Source organism: Chinchilla lanigera, unplaced genomic scaffold, assembly GCF_000276665.1.
Source record: "Chinchilla lanigera isolate Chin_1 unplaced genomic scaffold, ChiLan1.0 scaffold00023, whole genome shotgun sequence".
Lineage (NCBI taxonomy): Eukaryota > Metazoa > Chordata > Mammalia > Rodentia > Chinchillidae > Chinchilla > Chinchilla lanigera.
Window position 1 is genome coordinate 3,959,371 of NW_004955424.1, and position 20,422 is coordinate 3,979,792.

The following is a 20,422-nucleotide window of genomic DNA, read 5'->3' on the forward strand; positions in this document are numbered from 1 at the left end:
TATTCACACTTTCAGATTCTTACACTAGTGACACATTATGCTGCTTACACATGCAGGTCTGATTTATTTCACCTATGAGTATGGTCTCTAGTTGTGACCATTTACCTATTAAAGCTGTGAGTTTATCTATCTTTATAGCTGAGTAATAATGACCACTTTCAACTTTGTGCGCTTCACCTGTTAGCCCTTGTGTAAACAAATTTCTTTTACTCTCTGTGTATAGACTATTGAATTCATCTTGGTAAACCAGCTGAAGTATCTTCCCATGTAGAAATCATTCCCCAATCACTTACTTATTTGAGTAGGTAAGGTCCTCCATTTTACCTGAAAACAAACTGCTTACCATTAAAACAGTTCCACGTCCTACCATCTTAGCATGTTGACTGATTTCACTTCTCACAATAATTTGTTACAAGGAAGAAAAACCTCTTAAATCCTGAAGTGCTCTCCCTTTCAAATCTGATAGAATTTTAAGGAGTAAAGTGCTCATTAGACATCTTCAATGAAGTGAAGCAAACTGGGTAAAAACATCAAACTTGAAATGTGGCATTCGGTGATGATGATTGAGTTAAGAAAGCAGCACTTTCAATAGTTTCTTTCCTTTGTCTTCCCCACAGCCCCTCTCCCTCCCATTTCTAAAGTCTGGGGACTATTTGGGCAGTACTTTTTATTGTATATGATCCCCTGTATTGGGAATTGAATATTTCATATTCCCCAAATCTTCTATTATAGAACAATAGAATTAATGGATTTTAAAAGACCTGATGCGAATTATTTTACCTTATTTACCTTGGACATAATCAGAAGTCCCAAAATGTTTCTTTTATACTCATTCCATCCCCACTGATCAGTGTAGACTAGAAATTTATTAAAAGTCACTGAGTATTCATTAAAGATTCAGAATTGAATTTATACACAAAGAAGAAACAGGTTGAATTCATCACACTCTAAGTTGAAAATTACCATTACATAGTAATTTCTGACTGCAGTTACAGGAGACAGAAGTAAGTACAAGGGCTCTGGCAAGTACAGGACTACAACATGAAGAATTGCTAAGTACTCAGTGAGAAAGGAAGTCGGGGAAAGAGAACTCTACATTGTGATTTTAGTGGTTAATATGCCACAAAATTTTGAGATAAAAAAGATCACAATGCAGATTATGGCATTTGCTAACCAGTTCTTATCCATTTTCTCCATTTCTTCTTCTTTTTACAAGGTACACACATAAGTACTTAATAAAAAAGAAAAAAATTAATGAAATAGTCTAAAATTTCATTTTAAAACATAAGGAACATGTCCAAAATTTTTCAAAACTACCATATATAACTACCTTTCTTTATCCTTGATGACAATTCATATTTCTATGAGTATACCATGGAGAACGAGTGTGTGGTCATTTGAACTTCAGTAGATTATTTGCTAATGCCTTAACTTTAAAGCAAAAGCTATACAATTACCATTTCCATATAGTGAATTTGAATAATATGTTAGACATTTAATTAATATGTTTTCAGCTAACATCACCAGGAGTTTGACATAAGGTATTTTGTATCATTTATCTGAGCACACACATGGCTGTTAAATGGACAACTGCAGAGGTATATACTCAGCGACCCTCTGTGTGTTAATGAATTGTTCATTGCAATAGAATGATTAGTTTAAATGAATATGAAATCCCATGGAAAAAAAAAGGAAAGCTTGCAAAATTCTTTAAAGATGAAATGAGCCTGCCTATCATGGAACTTACATTGCTAAATTTACCACCTAGCCTATGAGATAAGAATTGACAGTTAATTTCTATTATTGGAAAACCCCATCACACTGAAATTTCTGAAGGATCAAAAATATTTTCCTACTTTCATATAGTTTTTTTCATTCCTTCGTAACTCACTTTCCCATACTTACTACGTACATCATAGATTCTCAGTAGAATAGGTTTGTAGACGCCTTTGCCATGCCTCCATTTTCCTTATTTGACACAACAGTATTTTCCTCCAAAACATGGATCACTGTTGACTTTTACAGTTGTTTGCATGAACGTAAACTATTTTGGACATTTGCTTCATCTGGCTTAGGAAAAGATAGTTTCTCTTAAGGAGAATAGGCTAGGGAGGGTTCTAAACTGCCGTGACTCTTTGAGTTATTATTTTGCCATAATATTTACCTACTTTGACTAAATTTATATGTGTGTACTATCTAATGATTTCATGCAAATACTTTAATATGTGGTATGCTACTTGTCCCACTCTCAATTTTTCTCTTGTGTTTTCCTGTGTTCATTGTACTGCTGTGGTATTTATAGAAACACAGTCAAGGGGAAACTCCACTAGGCTGGATCCAAAGGGATCAAAATGAACAGAGCATGATGGGCAATTATTGCTAAGAATATATGGAATATTGAGCCCTGAATGCCCCCACCATCTTTTAAAGTAGTGAAGAGACTTTTTTAAAAGAGAAAATAAACTGCAGGAAATTTTAGGGAAGCATCATGGTACAGTGGTTAAAACTATGGACTCTACAGCCTTAATGTCTGGTTACTTTCTCAAGGTCCTTGGGAAATTTTCTCTCTCTCGCTCTTACTTGCTTTCCTCAGTGTAAACCAGGAATAAAAAAAGACTGCCCATTATGGACTCATGTGAAGATTCAATGAACCAATGCATGCAAAATTCATGAAACTGAAACTAGCATGTATGTATGTGAGAAAGGAGATAAACTTCAGACAACTCTGAAGCTGTATGAATGGATTTTCGCTAGCACCGTGGAGCTTGCTTGCTTTCCTCTGGGTATGTTCAAGTGAGTATCATACAAGGTGTAAACAGAGCAGCTTCTGTGAGCTGTGCTCCAAAATGTAACAAAAGCAACTGTATTTATGAGTTCAGTAGAGGACCAGGTGCTTTGGGGGCATCCAATTGATAATTGAGGGAGATTTGGTGTGTAGTTCCACTGCTTTGTCTATGCAAGAATGAAACGAGACACAAATTAGGATTTTCCTCAGTTTTTATAAAGTGTTCCAGACTAGTACAAACTTGAAACAACATCTTTACAATCAGTTATTTATATAAATTATTGTAACAGTTTAAAATAATCATCTCCCACATTTGCTAAATAGATATGTGAACATTTTAAATTTCAAATGTAATAAACAATTAAAAGTCCTTCACTGATGTTCAGATTGAAAGCCAGATACCACAGAGTCTTCATTTTAAAGCCAAGTATGCTATATTAAGTAGCTATTATTCTCTCCTACTGGAGAGAGTATGTAGTCTTCTGCAGACACTTCATTGTCCCTAGAACTATGCTTATTCTGGAATTTATTTTGCAGTTCTTATATATAGAAGATACTTAAAAATAAGCACTAACAGTATGACTAAAATTCATGTTTAAATAAATTAAACTTGCTCATATTTTATCTATTTTATGTATAAGACAGAACGATATAGATAGTTAATGTTAGAATAAAATTGTAATCTGGCTGCATAAAGGCTAAATCTCTTCTTGAAAAAAAAATGTAGATTGCTTGAAGCCAAATTATTTATTGTCTCCTATTGAATACAAAGGCATAAAGGCATATATAGTCTGTGATGATCACTTCAGCTTCCTATGTATTTGGTTTCCCAGTGCAGCAATGAATAACAAATATGCCCAAAGTATACATTTCTGTTCTATAATTCTTTCAAACATTTTTGATAATATGTCCATACTATGCAGAAGTCAATAATTTAAATTGTACATCTATAAACTTGGGATAATACTAAAATTTTATGCTTTCTGAGATTCCCACTTGAATGGATTTTGGAATAGAATTACCAATTTTATCACTCAAAAGGTACTGAAGAAAGATTATGGCTATGTGGGGGAAAATATAAAATGCTTGCAAATTCTGAATATTCTGAACTTTAACTTTTGAATATCTAGCAGTCCATGCAATGTGAAAGAAAGGGTAGATGTTCATCAACAACATTAATACACTGCATGTATCAAAATACACAACAGTTTTTCTATGCACTCATACAGTAAAAGCAAGCATTCCTTCTTCCTTCCCAGCCCAGTCATAAATGACAATCTGAATATGTTTATATACTTATGGCAGAACAACAAGAAAAAGAAAAAGCACATGTTGTAAAAGAAATGCCTAAAGTGCCAGCTAAATTCTCATGCACAGTTCAATATGTCCTACTGTGTGTTGTTCTGCCTCAGTATTTCTAAGCAATGCTATTATTTCATGCGTTCTTGATGCAAACAAATGTTTTATAGCTTTTTGTTGTCCTCCCCATCTAACAAACATGCTCTGTCAAAATTTTTATGGAAATAATATCTGATTAACAAAAGTCCATTTATTTCACTACAACAGGGGAATATTTTTTTTTACCTGAGTCTAATAAAAGTCTTTGTTTTGCTCTTCAATTTTTGTTATAATTAATACCAATGCCTTGTTTTACTTAATTTCATATCACAGGCTTCAATTTTATTATTATAGGCAATAAAAGAAGAAATTGACTTACTGTTTTATCTCCAATACTTGTCATAGCATTTATTTATTGTCTCCTATATATAGTTTAGTAAAATAAAATGTGGATAACTTATTCTTTTTTCCCGATCAGTACATTTCTTGTAAAACACTGCTTTTTCTTTTTCTTTTTCTTTTGTTTTTTTTCGGTCATTCTACCCTAGGTATATATGCATATTCGGATTGTCAGTTAAGACTAGACTGAGAAGAACAAAGAATTCTTGCTTTTATTGTATGATTTTGTCTTAATTTTTAAACAGCATGCACATATTCTACAAACACTTCAAACCTTACCATAGTTGAACTCCTACCATCTTGAATGGTGAAGCTCTGCATCATTTCCAGTGGTTTTTATTGTTATTATTATTTGTTACTGCCTTTGATTGCTTGATCAATCTTACATTCCTGCATCTGGTGGACTGAGCAACTTCACTGAAGATAACAGTATGTAATATAGCAACCACTGTTAATTCCTATCATTTTGTTTTGAGGTCATGTGTCGTTTTTTTGTTGTTGTTGTTTTTGTGTTGCTTTGATTTTTGTCTTCATTGTTGTTTTGTTAGTTTTTTAAATTTTTAAAATAAAAAAGGAAACCAAATTTAAAACGTAGAATTTGTGTGTGGCAATGTATTGTCTATTTGTATCAGTGTGATTTACCACTTGACTCTACCTCAGACCCTTTCTCTTGCCAGCTGCTTACCCATCAGCGAACTAACTAAACTGGATTTTGTATTACCTCCCTGTGACTTATGATTTGATCTGCCTTTGGAGAATAGACAGGGACAGGGAGAAAATCTGAAGACACTGACCAACCTGTTCATTCTTCTTATATCTCATGAGGATTACATCGTGCCTACAAATGTTTGTTCAAAGAGTATATGGAAAGGCAAAATATTCCCAAGAAAAAGAGTTCTTATGGGGAGTCCATTTTTAAAATCGGTATGATGTGTTAAATTGCTTAACCAAGAGTTTTTAGTGTTTTCAGCTATGACCTATTTCATATTTTTTCCATCTTTACCATCATTACCAAATGCATGTAATATCAAGATTGATGTGAAATGTGATGATTGCTACTCATAATTTCTTGTTTTCTTCCCACAGGTGTTCCTTTTGTATGTGTAAATCTATATTTCTAGAACTTTAACATTTATCTTTTTGTGTCATTAGAACTTTGGAGATAAAAATTTAAGTTACAGAGCCTCTCCTTAAATACTCAAATCACGTGTATGAGTACTATGTATAGCTATACTTTCTTTTCTAATCCAAAATCATGAATTCATATTCACAAAGTTTCTAATCAGAGACTTCCATTATTCCTTTTGATGGTGTCTTCTGCTCTGCTCCATGGTTTACTCTAATTTCTGCAATAAAATAGACATGACTGATTTCACTGTACCTAATATAAAACTTAATGAGATATGAAAAATTTATGTTGAAATTTTGTTTTAAATTTTGAATTATGTAAAGTTATTTCAAAATTTAAAAATAGCATGTACTTTAACATTTGTAACCCACACACCTTCTCAAACCTATTTGATAACTTTGCAGCAAACACTTACGAAGTGGCATATAAATTTATTTCTCTCTAAAACAATCCCTAGGATTTGAAGAAGCTACTGCCCTGCAAATATATATTTCTAGAAAGTGAATGGATTTTGGGGGAAAGTTAAATCCTTTCTGAAGATCTGCATTTTGTCACATGCAATGATTTATTCTGTCAGGAAAATAGATTTTATGAAGTACTGTAAGTCCCTTTGGCAAGAAAATTCATTTAGGCAAAAACTTAATCTATCCTAGTGACAAACTTTTCTCCTTAGTTTATTGCTTACAAAATGAATTTTGTAGCTTTCATGCATTTTTTTTGCAAAGCAGGGTCTCCTTTTATGGTGATCTTATGATAATTCTTGGTCACATAAAATTGATCATTATTTAAATTTGAAATTTTATATATGTAAAATGGATGGGTCTTATGTAAATATATATATCTTTGCCTAAAATATGTGAACATGTTCAGTTTTTCCTCATCAATCATGGCACTTTAAGGCGGTAGGTTTTGAAATAATTACAATATTCTCTAATAGCACAGCAGTCTACTTATACCAAAACTGAGTTTCCTTATTTTCTCAAATGACAAAAATACTGTAGTGTTCCTTAAGTCATTTTTAAACTTTATGCCATGGTATTTTTATTCACAGAATAAATTCTAAATATCTGTGGCATTCTAAATCAAGTATACTATGTGGAACATTCAGGAATTTTTATCAGTTCTTTTTATTAAGCTCATTGGTACAATTTAGATATACATAATGATCACATTCATCCTAGTTAATTTGTCCCTATGCATGACATACCTTGATTCCTCTTTTTTCTTCCATTCCCTTCTACTTCCTTCAGCCTCTCTTTCCCTCCTTATTTACAAAGCTTTGTTTCCATTTTACTTTCTTTTCTCTTTTTTGTTTTTCCTTCCTTCTTTCCCTCTCTTCCCTCCCTAATTCCCCTTTCTTTTTAGTGAGACCCTCATTTTTCTACCTATTTCTGAGTTAATTTATTATTTATTTTTATAATTTATTTATAAGTTCACTGTTCTTAACATAGAGATAAAGATGGTTTTTTCATAACCATGCATAATTGTTTTAAAATACTTAGGAAATTTTTTCCAGAAATTTCCCCCAATGATAACTTAAAGATGGCAAACAGGCACACGAAAATATGTTCACCATCACTCATCACTGTGAAAATAAAAGTGAAAACCACCATAATATCTTTCACAGGAGTTATGAGGGCTATTTTTAAAAAGATAAGAAGTAGTGGTTCATGAGGGTATGCAGAAAAGAGTATCATTATACACAGTGTGGAAATTTGATTAGCACAACTGTTATGGAAAATAATATGGGGATTCCAAAAGAAATTAAAAATAGAATTATTCATCTTAGTATACATCTAAAGGAAATGAAATTTCCACCTGCACTGCTATCTTCATTGAAAAACTGTTCACAGTAGCTCACATATAGAAACAGCCTAAGGGTCCATCAATGCATAACGGGATAACTATATCATGGTATTTCCTTAGATAGTCAATGAAAGATTATTCAACTCGAAAGAAAACGTCTTGACATTTGCCACATATGGAGAGACCTGGGTAATATGTTAAGTGAATCTGCAACACAAAGAAAGACATAGGCTGCATGATCCCACCCATGGGTGGAATTTAAATAAATAAAATTTTAAAATGTAAAATACAAAAAGATACTGGTGGGGTGGAAGAATGAAAATGGAAAGACAGAAATCACAGATACAAAGTTGCCAAGGTAGAGGATGGACAAGTTGAAAGCTCTAAGGTACAAATGAGGACAATAGTTAGTATTAGTCCACTGTATCAATAGTTTTTGTTAAATGAATCGATCATATCTGCTCTTGTCACAGGGGAGGAAATGAGTAAGTGAGACGAACAACGTATCGATTTGCTACACTCTGGTTTATTTTCTGTATATGTCTTACTTACAGCATGATTTTCAGAGGAAAATTTATTTCAAAAAGCATTATCTTAAGTTGGGTTCTACAGGTTTCATCTGATTCTGGAAAGGTCTTTGGAAGAAACAAATTTTCACAAAGGAGACTGAGAATTCCTGCTAGGGATCAGAGAATGTGCACATGGCTATCATCCCAGCACTGGAGGTTCAGACAGGAGGATCACAATTTCAAGCCCATCCTGGATAACTTATTGATTTAGCAAGACCCTGAATTTTAAAAATAACAATGACGCAAAAATATCTGAGGATGTACCTCAGTGTGAATTCTCAGGGGTATAGCACCCAGTGCCCCTCCCACACACACACACCTTGCTGGGTAATATTTATTTCTGGTGCAATATGGCTACTGTACAGCCTCTCACATGGAGGTCAAAGCCATTTACATCTTGTGTTGATTTCAGTCGTTGATCTTGGTTCATTGTAGAGCCTTTATATTGCTTTGATGAACATTTTCCCCTTATTACTTGTGGCGATGAATCTTCCAGCATCCCTAACCATACCCCAGAGAGCTCTTGATTTTGAATTAAAATTAGGGAGGTAAGTTTTGAGTTTAAACGTTCACCCCAGGAATGTCTGTGCCTCTCAAACCTGGCCATCTCATTCTGCGGAAGGACATACCCTGTCTTCTTGTGTGGTCTTGCATGCCTAGGACCATGAGTTTTACTCTTCTGGCTATGTAATTCCACCGACTAATTTCTCTAGGAGTTACAAGGGGTCATCAGTAAAGAATAACTGCTGTTGAGTCCTGTGATAAACCCTACCAAAGTCCAATAGGGCCTTCCCGTTGAATGTGTACCCCTCAGTTAGAGGAGCTGTAATGTATTAAAATAAAGCACTGCTCCAGACCCTATTCTTTCCCTCAGAATAATTTCCCATGCCAGAGATAACCCATTGTCCTTTTTAACAGACAGGTTTGTATCAGGGAACACAAAGCATGATGTTGTGAAAAGGGCCATCTTCCTTCCGATGAGGCATTTGATAGAAGCAGCAAAGAAGAATGCACCAAATTTTCTGTGTCCTTGCCCTCTGCTCTTTACAGATTGACTACATCTCAGAGCTTTGCTTCATCCTGTGTTTGTTGATTCTGACTTCTGCAGTGTGCCCAGTAATCCTGTCTGTAGATGTGGATAGGCTGTGATTCAAGGATGTGTATTTCACCTAAGAAATGTTGGTTACTCACCTAAAAGATGAAATAAAATATTGATTTTTACAACTGGGAAAAATAGTCAGAAACCTTTTTTTTTTAAGATGAGCTGTGTGAGACATTTGTGTAAAGACATTGTTCTACTTTTTATTTATTTTTTATTTTTTTTAATTTTTTTTGGTTTTTCTCCGGTACCGGGAACCGAACTCACGACCTTGCACTTGCCAGGCAGGCGCTTTTGTCGCTGAGCTAAATCCCCAGCCCCCTGTTCTACTTTTTAAACTCTGAACTTAGATTACTAAATGATCCTCAAACCATTAGAGTTCATACTACAAGGTCTGATCATAAAATATGGTGAATGTTTAAAAAACTTAAAATGTATTACAGTTAAAATGACATGGTCATTAATACTTCTAATAATAGTTAGACAATAGCTTGCTTCAAGCGTGCTTGTTTCATGATTCTTGCCATTTTCTGAAGCAGTTCTTAAAGTTCTCTTTCATGAGTACTTTCACACTTGCCCTGATATCCTGAAATGATTCAAAACATTTACAGCAATTTCTGTCAAATAAAAATGTTGTGGAGTATGCTTACTCACCTTCTGCTCTGGATCTGGTGCCATGCAAATTCAGATTCTTCCCCAAGTAAAAAAGACCAGGAAAGGTAAGCATTCAGCATGAGGGGGAATACCCTGAAGGGTGTTGTGGATGTTGGGATATGTAAGTTTTACTTGAGTAAGAACTGCCTAATGGACTAGTATATTCTGTGTGTTCCTGTGGATCATGGCTATGGAAGCCAATAAATTGCAGTGGGGGATTACCCACTCCACACGTGGGTGGAACCAACAGCAGAGTTAGATGGATGAAGTAGGGAAAGGAGGAGCAAGTGCTTCCATTTTTGGAGGAGTGCCAGTCTTCCCACTTCCTTAGGACATAGGTCTATAGCTCCTTCAGCTGTTCAGTGCCCAGTCTTCGGTCACTCAGCACAAACTCCTGACAGATTTGCAGCAGGGAATCTACACTGAGCTTTTGGAGCTTTCAAGCACTGAGTGCTATGGCTTTTTTTCTTCTCTCCAGGAAGCAGATGGCAGATTCTTCTGTCTCTTATCCCAGACTTCCATTGGGACCCTTCTACTTCTGATCTCCTAAGCTACCTAATAAATCCCCTTGTATAATTATATATATTTCATATTGATTCTATTCCCCTTGAGCACCCAATGTAGACATTAGTGGCAATATGTTCTTTGTTATAAAAATTTTTAATATTTAAACATTCATTTTACTTTGTGATCATAATTCAAATGTATATTTTGCCCATAAGTTGTATTAACTCTGATACGATTTATGTTATCCTAGTCCTTGACCTGAGTGGAGCTCTATCACTTAGCAAGCTACTGAAGAAACAAATGCTTCCACATCACTCTTCTTCTACCATGTGTTTCCAATTTCCTCTTTGGGACAACTCATACTTGCTATCTCTTTGGCTAGCAGGTAAAGAGCTGCATTCGAACTACAATAAGAGATTCCTTCCATGGGAACAATTTTTCTGCCAAAATGAGCAGAACTACAAGACTGGATAGTACATGTCCGTTCATATTCAAAGAAAACTCCCATAGTTGGGATTCCTGATGCTTTGCTAAAAGACAAAAATTGGCCTTTGTGATTCTGTTACAATTACTACTCTGATCATCACTATGTTTCAGTTTCTTTTGTGAATTTGGATAATAGCAGCTCTTCTGCTGGTTTGCTCTAAAATGTGAACTAATATCTGTAGTGTTTTCAGAGAAGGGACTGAAACATAGTGAGCACTTTAAATTTGTTGATATTGTTTGAGTTATTCAATTGCCATTATAATTTGCTATTATTGATCCCCACTGATACAGGATATGCTCGATCTGTGTCATAGATTCTGGATGTTATTAATGTAGCTCTCCAGAAGATTACAGTCTTGTCAGTAAGAGGTAAGATAATCAGTGATAATGGCTGCTTTTCAGTTAGTCCATGGTGAGAGTAGGACAGTAGTGGTGTGAATTTGACTTAAGCAATATGCTGGTGGTCTCTCAACTATGATTATGAATGCTTTGTATAGAATTTTAGCAACATTTTACAGTTTATTGAAACTCAGTGTGAGCTAATTCCCAAATAAAACTCATAATTCTTGATTTTAATAATACGCACTCCAAAAATTGATAACCTGATAAAAAATTCAGATTTGAGGAAGAGATGCCTTGGGACTCAAGGTCAATAGAGATAATATGATGTATCTTGTTTTGCAGCCAACAGTGTTCCTTTGTCCAGGAAAACCCTGGCTTATACTTAAGGATTTTTTCCATTTAGCTCTGGAATTTTAATTAGTTGAATAGCTACAGCTTCTTTTTAAATGTATATTTTATTTTTCCCATGCTTCATTAATTCTAGATATTGCCTAGATTTTTTCCATATCATTAAGATGTTTTAATTTTTTTAGAAGGGATTTTATCTTTTATTGTTGCTAATACAATTTGAAGGTTTATATAATAAAACTAAATCTATATATTTACTTTAATGTACCTCAACAGAAATCTGGTAATATTTATTATAACTTTAATATACAGTCATGTGTTGTTAAACTATGAGGATGTGTTCTAAAACATCTATCTTTACAGTTTCATCATTGTGCAAACATCATAAAGTAAGTCCACCCTGAAACTGAGCTTTCTTACTGCATTCAAGAGAATCAGTAAACACAAGGTGTATGAGGCTACTGGTGCAATGTGGCATTATGTTTTGTATTTAATTCTAATAAGTAGAATGAGTATACTCTAAGATAATGATGGTAAGTGCATGTAGTGGATTGACCACTGGTGGTCAGCTTATAACCCTCAGCTGAACTGAGTAAGGGTGGTGCTGGATGCGGGAGGCCCACCTGAGGATTGTTGCCAGCAGCATAAGAGGCAGACCTGGAGAAGAAGAAGAAAGGATTTTGGGAACTAAAAAGGCTGTTGGGAGCTGAGAGAGGCTGTTGGGAGTTGGTAGATGCTGTAAGGAGCTGCTGATTGTTTTGGAGGAGCTTGTCATGCTGGCTTTCCTGATGAACTTGGCAGTTTTCATCCTTTAAGGAGCTCAGGACCTCGTTGGCACTGAGAATGGCTTTGGTTCACCTTGGAGGAGCTCCAGTATGCACTTTGAGCATCACTCCCAGCTCTGGAGGGGAAGATGGTGCACTGCTGGTATCCTGGAGAAGCTTGCTGCATTGGCTTCCCTGATGGGAACTTGGCCATCTCAATCATCGGAGGAACTCGGAACCTCACTGTTGCTGAGGATGGCTGTGGTACCTTTCGGGGGAGCTCTGGTTCTTCTGAGTGTTGCTTCATGGCTCCAGTGCAGATCCCTCAGCCTGCTAGCACAGATCCTTCATCCCAGTGGCACAGACTTTCTAGCTTCCACCACTGACCTTTGGGCCTTCCCAGCACAGATCCGTGAAACAGGCTTGCATGAGATACTGTTATGGGCTCTGGGCTTCCAGGTGGATTCATGGGAGACATTGCTATGAGCTCTAGGTCTTCAGCTGGACTCTTGTAGAACATTTCCATGGGATCCAGGCCCTCACCTGAATTCCTTGGTCTCAGTGTATGGACAGATTTGCTGAACTCTTTCGATATCATTCTTTGGGTGACTATTACAAATAATCACATAAAACATGTGTCCTATATTATATTGTTCCCCTTGCAACATAAACCCCAAACCAACACAGTGCAATACAGATAAACCAGAAATACAGTCATTTATTATCATTATGAAGTATTATCTACATAGTTGTGCTCTGCTTTTATACAGTTAGTAGCATAGTAGTTGTGTTTATACTAGGATCACCACAAATAAATGAATGTTAAATTGTACTATGTCACATTGGTCACTTCAATAGGTGATAAGAATTTTTCTTCTCTAGTGTAATATCTGAGGCAACTCACCTATAAGTAAATATTTATTCATTTAGTTAGAAAAAATATAAATTCATTCCAATTTTTTATTGTTAATTCTTTTTATTGAGGAAAAAGGTACTGTTTGAATAGCTGAAAATATACATCTGTATCTGTGAAAAATTCTCATATGTCTATATACATATTTTTCACAAGTAATTAAATTATTCAGTATATGAAACTCAGACTTCATTTTCCATGATATCTATAAAGACAAACCATAAATTCTTTTTTTTTTTTTTTTTTCAAACCATAAATTCTTGCCAAGTTATATGTATAGTAATCTGGAAAACTTCAGCATTTATTCAGCATAAAAACACCCAGGAAAATATAAGTATAGAGGCACTTTTTGAAATTGATAAGGATGGATTAACAAATTTACAGTATCAAAATTAATAAATAACTGACTTTTAATAAAATTAGTAAAAAAGTCTATTGGCAACATACTCTTTTAGTTTTTTTTAACCAGAAATGTCTTGAATTTCTTTTCATTTTTTTTTTTTATCTTTTTGAGACTGGATTTCACTATGCAGTTCAGGCGGGCCTTCAACTGACTTTGTATCCCAGGCTGCTCTTGAACTCACAGCAATCCTTCAGCCTCAGCCTCCCAAGTGCTGGGATTACAGGCGTGCGTCACCACGCTCGTCTTCTTCAATTGAGCTAAACATTTGTTGTGTATTTATCATTTTGCTTAAGATTAGTCAATTTCTATTGTCCTATCTGCATTACAAAAGATACCTACCTCCACGTTCTCCATTCTCCATTCTGCTGTTGAGGCATTGGTTGATGTTGTTATTGGTTTTTGGTTTTTATATTTTTTAGTTCTAGGCTCTCTGTTTCTGGAATCTTTATATCTTCTATTGATTTTTTGAGGCTTGGATTTCTTAAATTCCTTTGGAAATGTCTGTACTTACTCTCTGAAGCATTTTTACATGAACTACTTGAAAATCCTTGCTGGATAATTGTAACTCATGGGCCATCTCCATATTGGCCTCTGTGGTAGCATTCTCTCATTGGAACTGAGGTCTCCTTTGTTATTTGTATAATAAATGACTTTTGGTTGAGTTCTGTCATCAAAATGTGGATATTTAAATCTATTTTAACTGCATTAGGACACTACTCCTGCAGGAGAAGCCATTGTTGCTTGGTTCTGGTCATATGGGAGAGAAAATTTAGGTTCCCTCCTTGACTTTTTTGATAGCTGAGAGTGGGATGAAAATGAGGATAGGAGTGTAGACTTTCCAGAGAGCCTCCTTGATTACTTACCTGGATGAGGGTGTAAAGACTAGCCCATTATTTGTCTCTAAGTGGGCTTGCAAAGAGGACAGTCATAAAAGTCCTGATATTTCACTAGGACTTGCCTGTAATCATCCTGGGGGTGGGTTGATTATGTGGCCTGTGGGTAGGGGCTGGGTGTAAACTCCCCACATGGCCTCTATTAGCACTGCATGATGGAGGGCTTATTAATTGCTGGGTGGGTCCATTCAGTCTTCTCTAATATCATTCCTGTGTAGGAGTTTTGTGTACAGTCTTAATGCCTGGTGAACTTGAAATTCTTCCACTTTACTTAGTGTGGGAAGTTGGTGGCTTATTGACTTCTTCATTATCCTGACAGAGATATGAAAGGCAACAACTAGACTCAGGTGCCTCACTGCCATGTCACCCTTTTGTTCCCTACTTGCCTACAATTTCTCTATTTATTACTTCATTTATTAAGTCTCTTTATGTTTGTCTTATATGTAAGATCCAGAGCTATTGGCTCCATTTTGTGGAACAAAGAGGAAAAGTATGTCTACCTCATCTCTTCATAAATATCATTTAAAAAATATTATTGTGTATAAATGTCTTCATTCATGAGAATTATTACATTTAATTGAATGGAAATAGATTTAACTTAATAATAAGAACCACACATTCACTGGGAAAAAGTGTGGGTTGACAACAATATTTATTTATTTATTTAGTTAGTTAGTCATTGGCTTTTGAGACAGGGTCTCACTGTGCAGCTCAAGCTGACCTTGCTCTCATTATATATCTCAGGCTGGCCTCGAACTCACCTGCTTCAGCCTTTCAGGTGCTGGGATCACAGGCCACTGCCTGAGTTAACCCCTGCAATATTCAGATGAGAGTGGAGAGTAAGAAGACTGATTCTAACTTAATACTTAAGAAAGTGTTGTGTCATTTTGTGGATAGCAAATAATACGGTAGCTGGTGGTCCAGTACAAAGAGAAAGCCATAGTGGGGAATCAACCTGAAAAGTGAGAAACATGACAAATAATTAATAGAGTGAGCCTTTATAAAAGCAAAACAGAAAGAGTCCTTTGTGACTTTCAACTTCCACTAATTGTTTTACTGATGTCAACAATTTGTTCTATCAGTTCTATTTATTTGCCCCCTGGAGACGAATTAGTCCTAGAGAATTTGCCATAATTTTCTTCTTTTTATAGATAATTTCCTAGTAGCCTATGACAGACTCTGTGTTATGTGGAAAAAAAAGTGGATGACTGTATCCCACGGACATATTCTTATAGAAAAGGGGATGAGATGTAAGGCAAACTGAGTCAACAGGGGTTTCTCCTTGAAATTTTGGAATTACAGAGAAAAAAGAAAAGAAAAGAAAAGAAAAACCTCTTTGACTTGCTGTTGTGAGATACTGGGTGTAGCAGCCATCACTGGAGCAAAATACACTTGCATTACAAGTAACAAATCACCCCATCCCAAGGAGTTCAGATCCACATGGTCCTGGAGCAATTAGGAGATGAGCACAGCCCCTACCACTTTACACCAATCTTGGATGCCTCATTTTAATTCTTGCCTGTAGACCCTATAATATGCTTTCTTTGCTGAAGAGAATTATTACTTTTTTAAAAAAATTAAGGAAATTTCTTCGTTTAGATCAAACTCCTCCACTTCCTGTACTTTTGCTGATGTTGAATTACCCACAATTCCAGCCTTTTTGTGGTACTTTGTTTGGGACACATTTATGGGAATTATTTTTCTATGAGAAAAAATGAGTCTTATGGAAAGCCCAGACAAATCATAATTCTGGGTCTGTTCAATGTCAATGTAGAAAGAAAGAAAGAAAGAAAGAAAGAAAGAAAGAAAGAAAGAAAGAAAGAAAAAAGAAAGAAAATATAGATACATGATATATAGACAGAGAGATACAGATATAGATATCACAAGTTTTTGTAAAGATTTTGCAGAAACCTTTAGAAAATTATATATATATATATATGCATATATAGTACATTTGTTATATTTAACAATATAATTGTCACTGTAAAAAATATAGCTCTTACTTATTTCATCTATTTATAAAGTAGTGTCAAAGTGTTATATTTTTTTCTCACCACTAATTTTCTTTAGCAAAGATGTTTGTTTGAAAGTGTTTAAATGAAGTTTGTACTGTTCATTGTGAAAAACTGATATTTCTATTCTGGTATCCCTAATATTTCAATACATGTGATCAGAATTAAAAATAAATTATGGAAATATATTTCAACATGAGGCCCTAATGTAAGCACATTTATTAACTGTTGATACTTTCATTTGTATATATATTTCTACTGGGAATAAAGAATAGTAAAAATAATAAGCTTGTCATTTTTTAATGAGTAATATATATATAATTTTAAAATTGTCCAATTTGATATGGCAGAATTAACTGAAATTGTTCTTGGAATATACTGATTTACCTACATTCTAATGTAAACCTAAAGAATTCATGATGGTACTATTGGACTCTATCAGTTAAATAAACTTTTATTTCTCAAAAAGGACAAAATTCATTCTTTTTCTTTTAAGAATAAAAGAAAGAAAACATTAACAAACAGACAACCGTTTACAAAATAGCAAAAGAACAATACAGACAATGAAGAGTTACAGACAAAGAGGTAGGAAATTAACAATGCTTTTTGTATTACATAGTGATATCTTCAAAGTGGTTTCTCATGAAAACAAATAGAGATGTGCAATACTGATTGATCAAGGAATCATTAACTGTTTTTTTAGCAAAGAAATAGAAGACAGTAGTTCAACTATGTTAACTATCCTGTATATACATACATAAAAATTTTGTGCAAGCACCACATTGTCTCAATAGTGTAAAACCTGAAAGAGTGAATAAAAACTAGGAGGTATGATAGACATTGAGAAATGAAAGGAAAATGCTCAAGGGTAAAGGGCAACCGGGATGTGGGAAAAGAGAAGGGAAAGAAGGAGAAAATTCATTTTTAATTAGATTTTACATTAGTAACACTACTTCCATTGAGCCTCATCAAATATCATCATGATGGATAACATCATTAAAAATTGCTATTCTTTAATTGAAACATACTTTATGAAATGTTTCAACATCAAGATTAGTAGAGATATTCTATGACTCATTACAGACAAATATTTTATAGAACTCAAATCATTTTTCCAAATAACGCAGAAATGCAGATTAAATCTTGTCTGATATGAACTCAGAATTTTTTTATCTATAAAGTTGTTGCTACCCCAGAATGTAAAATTTTTAAATCCTATTAACATATACCCAGAAACATGCCAGAAAAAAGTTGAAATTTGCAACATTTAAACTTACTCTTGAGACTGGTAGTAGTAATGTTAAAATCATATCTGGAAACTTAGTAAGTAAAAGATTAATCTCTTCAGAGACATCTTTTTTATGATAGGCAAAGAATATTTGCTAGAGAGTTTTAATGTGAAACATGTTGTAACAAAGAGCTTTTTTTTTATATGGATAACAATGTAGAATTCACTCTAGATTTCTCCGTTTCTTTTACTTGCCTATTGTCCTTGCATTCCACAGCGTTGTTGATTGACTTCCACTAAACTAGATCCTTCTCCTATTCCCTCCAAATTCTTGTGGTGACGTCTGAAACATGAAGATGACTATAGTTAGAGTTAGGTCTTTTAGTTATTAAAACAAGTAATTTAGTGAGATCACGGCTTGGTGCTTGATTCTATTATGAATAGTGTTCTCATAGGAAGAGACACTGATAGTGCATGTTACAGAGAAAGGCTATGTGAGACACAGATACAAAATGAGCATACACAAGTCAAAAAGACACGTCTCCAGAGTAACCAAACCTGCCAATACCTTTACCTTGGGCTTCCAATTTCTAGAACAGTAAAACAAAACAAAACAAAGAATTTTCTGTTGCTGAAGTCACCCACACTGTAGTATTTAGATATGACACACATGAATGAAAATTACAGATCTGTGTAGCAAACAATTAACAATGTGGATGTGGCCCTGGAACTTGGCAGCAGATAGAAATTGAAATATTTTTGATGTACATGTTCAAAAAAAGCCTAGTTTGCCTCAAAAGGACTCAATATGAATATGGACATTGTAAGCACTAGTTATGTTATGTCAACTTGATGTAAGCCATCTAGCAAATTAGTAAAGTTCTGGGGTTATCTGTGGATTATTGATATGTAGGCCAACAAACTGAGTAGCCAAAACCTTCCCCAGATGTCGGTAACACCAATCAGTTGTCTTGTCACCTGAATGGGATAATAAGGGAAAGAAATAGAAAGCGTTAGTGGCTTGAAACAGCTCCAGTCTTTGCAGTTGCCTTTGGATATTAGTCTCCAGGTTGTTCAGCTTTCCGATGAAGAGTCTCAGTGATGACTTTCGCTGGAGCTTCTAGGCTTTTGATCTTTGACTGGTGCTCTATCTTTAATCCTTATTGTTCTGGGGCTTCCGTTTTCTTGTATCCTCTGGCTCTCCAGTGCATGGATAGTCAGTGTGGATTGCTCTGCCTCCGATCCTGTAAGCTTAGTTAGTAAATCTATATTTACTTTGGATTGATATCTATTGAAATGGATTTCCATTGATTCTGTTTCTCTAAGAACCCTAACTAATACACGTATTAAAGATAATACTGATGAGGTCTCAGAATTAAATAAAGGTCATATTACTTGAAATTACAAGGAAATGATCCTTATTATAAATTGGCTGGAAAGTTCTCTTAATTAATGTCTAGTGTTCTGTGGAAAGCATAAGTTAAAGTCATGAGCTTGGACATTTAACTGAGAAAAAAATTAAGGGTAACAGTTTCCAACCAACCCTGAAACCTAGCAAAGCTAATTCCACTAAAATTTAAGCTGCAGAAAACTTATCTCCATATTCTACCCCCAGAGCCACTGGGTTGGCTCTCACTCTGTGGGGAAGCTCAGCACGCACCGCTGACCACCGCTCTTTGTTATCTGAAGCAGAGGCAACGACAGTCTTGCTCCTAGAACACCAGGCACCCATGGTAAAGAAACAGCAACCCTGATTACTGTGGAATGACTTTGACATTTCTTTTCTTGAGAAATAGCATACGTTCACAGCCAGATAGCCCTACAATTTTGTTTAGTAAAATTGGGAACCAGCAGTCGTTCTTCATTCCTTCTCACTTGCTCCGTCCTCCTTAGATCAAACTGGCAGTGTCTCAGCTGGTATAATCCCACCTCTACTCATGGTTCCGCTGCAATGCACTCATAGTCTCCTTATAAAATGGTTCTGCAGGCCCACCCTTAGTGTTCTCCTTAGAACAAACTTTTCAACCAGGATAGGCTGCTGGAGAATTTTCTAAATCTTCAAGGTATGATTTCTTTCTGCTTAACAATTCCTTCTTCATTTCATTTTTCTACTCGCATATTTTAATAGAATAAATAAGAAGGAATCAAGAGATCTTCAACACATTGGTTAGAAATATGTTGACCTGAATATTAAATTATGTTAATTGAAGTTTACACCTTGCATGGGGCAGGTGATCCACATCTGTAATCTCAGATTGCAGCATCTGGGAGGCTGAGGCAGGAAGGTAACAGCTTTAAACCCAGAAGGGGCTACTGTCTCTTAGCAAGATACTGTCTCTATTGAGTTTTTTTTAACTTTAATCAAGTATATTGATACAGTTTTGATTTATATATAATGATCACGCTCATGATATGGATCTTGTACCTGTACATGGTACACTCCAGTTGTTATTTTTTCCTCATTACCCTCTCCTTTGCCCTTTTTTTTTTCCTTTGCCCTTTTTCTTGTTCTTATTTACAATATAATTATTTTCTCACTTTCTCATTTCCCTTCCTTTTTTTTCTCCTCCAACTTTCCTGTGCCCCTTCCCATTTGTCAGGTATTTTCTCCCTATTTTGCAATATCTATCATACATTTTGGTTCTTATTTATACTTTTATTTTCTAACACCAGGGGAACAATGCAGTATTTACACGTATGTGTCCTATTTATTTCACTTAAGAGGATGATCTTAAGACCATTTACTT